This window comes from Sapajus apella, unplaced genomic scaffold (assembly GCF_009761245.1).
Source record: "Sapajus apella isolate SASKATOON/1434 unplaced genomic scaffold, GSC_monkey_1.0 scaffold43, whole genome shotgun sequence".
Taxonomy (NCBI): Eukaryota; Metazoa; Chordata; class Mammalia; order Primates; family Cebidae; genus Sapajus; species Sapajus apella.
In genome coordinates this window covers 6,251,225-6,254,206 of record NW_022436983.1, presented here as the reverse complement: position 1 = coordinate 6,254,206, position 2,982 = coordinate 6,251,225, and positions in this window count along the sequence as shown.

The following is a 2,982-nucleotide window of genomic DNA, read 5'->3' as shown; positions in this document are numbered from 1 at the left end:
CAGCCTTTTGGAGAGATGGGGTTTTGCTATGTTGCCCAGGCTGGATTTGAGCTCCTGCCTTTTCTCACGTCCTTAGCTGACTGTCTCCCAGCATGGCCAGGTCCCAGAAGACAAACTTCAGGCTAGGGCCAGGGCCATGTTTGTAAGCTGTGGTGCAGGCAATGGAGGAGTCAGATTTTAGTTCTGTTTGTTTGTTTGTTTGTTTTTTGGGACAGAGTCTCAATCTGTCACCCAGGCTGAAGTGCAGTGGTGTGATCTCAGCTCACTGCAACTTCCACCTCTCGGGTTGAAGCAATTCTCTGCCTCAGCCTCCCGAGTAGCTGGGATTACAGGTGTGCACCACCATGCCCAGCTAATTTTTGTATTTTTAGTAGAGACAGGGTTTCACCATCTTAGCTAGGCTGGTCTTGAACTCCTGACCTCATGATCCACCTGCCTCAGTATCCCAACATGCTAGGATTACAGGCGTGAGCCACCACACTTGGCCTTTGTTCTTATTTCTTAAAGAACCAACACAAGACACCAGTTTTGAGAGAAGTAGGTGATCTTGCCTTTTTCCTTTGGGATTTATAGTACATACTCAGAAGGCACACACAAAAAGAAAAGAACGCTATTAATTTGGGAGAGGGGATGCATGTAAGGTATATCAGGAGTGTGCCCAACTACCAGGGTCCTCACATGCAGAGAAATGAAAGCATTTTTCCAGATACCTTCACAAGACAGGTAAGAAACCAGGCTAGAGGGAAGAGCCAAATCCTGGAACACAGCGTAGCCAGTACTTTCGAAAAAGCAGAAAACAAAAGCATTTCAATGAAGGAAAACAATGCCATCTCTGTTTTCAGGAGGCTTTGGTTCTTATGGGAGAGAGATCTTACGAAATGCATCTCACCATTAGTTACTTAATACTACTTAGGGGCCACCGGACACAGTGGCTCACGCCTGTAATCCCAGCACTTTGGCAGCCAATGGTGGGCGGATCACAAGGTCAGGGTTTCACTGTATTAGCAGTGAAACCCTGTCTCTACTATAAATACAAAAAATTAGCTGGGCGTGGTGGCACATGCCTGTAGTCCCAGCTACTCAGGAGGCTGAGGCAGGAGAATCACTTGAACCTGGGAGGCAGAGGTTATAGTGAGCCAAGATCATGCCACTGCACTCCAGCCTGGGTGACAGCAAGACTCTGTCTCAAAAAAAAGAAATACTATTCAGGGGCCTTGAAGAAGAGCAGGGAGGCAGGCTGTGTGATGGCAGGGGCAGATCTGAGAACCCAGAGGTTCAGGGAGGACCTCTTGAAAGAAGAGATGCTCAAGCTGAGATATACATGGATGGGGCAAGGGTGGGCAACAAGACGAGCATCCAGAGTGACCCCAAGTTGTAGGGGTGAAGCGCCCAGGAGAATTAAGAATGGCTTGCAAATGTCTGGGAGGGTAGTGGGGACATTCACAGAACAGAATTGTGTGGGTGTGGGAGAGCTGGAAGACATGGCTGCTGCCCTAGGGGCCTCCTGTGAGAAATTGACCACCACCTGCTGAGGTCTGGCCTGCAGACCCTGACAAGGACGATGGGTGAATGAATGCACTCTCACACCATTACAGTGATTCAAGTGGGCTAGGGATGGTCCTTGGCTGCTTTCAGAGGGCAAAATGTAACCAGTTGACCAAAACGCCCTGTCCATCCACACATTTATTCATAACAGAGGCTCTAAATTAACACACCTGTGGATAATTAACATGGTTAAAAGAATTGTTTTACAATTGATGAAAGCTTTAGGCTCCCGGTCCAGAGTAAACACTACTAATGGGTAATTCCCCTTTGATCTCCCCTTGAGAGGACCATCCAGCACAAAGTTTACATGACTAAACAGTTAGAGACAAAGGGATGTGGGGTAAACAGACTTAGACTGGGAAAGCCCCTATCGTCCCTATCTTTTACCTAACGTGGACCTGAGGCCTTTGGCCTGTCCCAGTGAAACCTTTTGGCCTTTCAAAAGGTTTGAGACTAATCTATAACTTTCCCTAATATTTCTTTAATATTTTGCCAGCCACCTCGTGTGAATCTCAACATTCCTGCCTAGGACTTCTTGGGAATTCTTGGGTAATTCTTCAGAATTCTTCATAATTCTTAGGGCCCCTTCAACTTGAATAAGCCTGTATCCTATGCTGAATTAGTCCTAAGAAGCGACTGGAGAGGCAGCCCCAGGCCCATGGCTTTCTCAAGCACGTCCCTGCAGTTCTCAGGAGACCAGGGGCAGCGGCTCACGCCTGCAATCCCAGCACTTTGGGAAGTCAAGGAAGGTGGATCACTTGAGGCCAGGAGTTAGAGAGCAGCCTGGCCAACATGGCGAAACCCCTTCTCTGTTTAAACTACAAAAATTAGACAGGCATTAGTGGCAGGTGCCTGTATTCCCAGCTACTTGGGAGGCTGAAGCATGAGAATCACTTGAACCCATGAGGCGGACGTTACAGTGAGCCAAGATTGCACCACTGCACTGTAGACTGAGCAACACACTCTGTCTCAAAAATTAAAAAGAAAAAGAGTTCTCAGGCAGCCAGACCCGAACCTCATTGGTTCAGGCTGTGGTCTTCCTAACCCCGCCAATTGCTCCGGATGGCCCCAACGAGGCTGCCTTCTGAAGAAACAGCCCGGGGTGGGCAGAGCACAGAAGTCAGTTCATGGGAAGATGGGAGTTATTTGGTGCCACACAATGAGGGTCATTCAAGCTATGGCATCACAGTTTTCATTCAGTGCAGCATCTGGAGACTTTGGGCTGTGATTCTTGTGCATGGAACTGACTGGAAACAAGTGGGAAGTCTTCTAAAGTTTCAAAAGAACTGTTTTTCCACCAAAACCTAAAATGCAATAAAATAAATAAATGGGAAAAAAAAAAAAAAGAACTGTTTTTCCAAAGAAACCACTCACCCTAATGCATTACAGGCCCCGTGGCAGCGTTCCAGCCTGGATGATGGGAAAGAAGTATTTCTC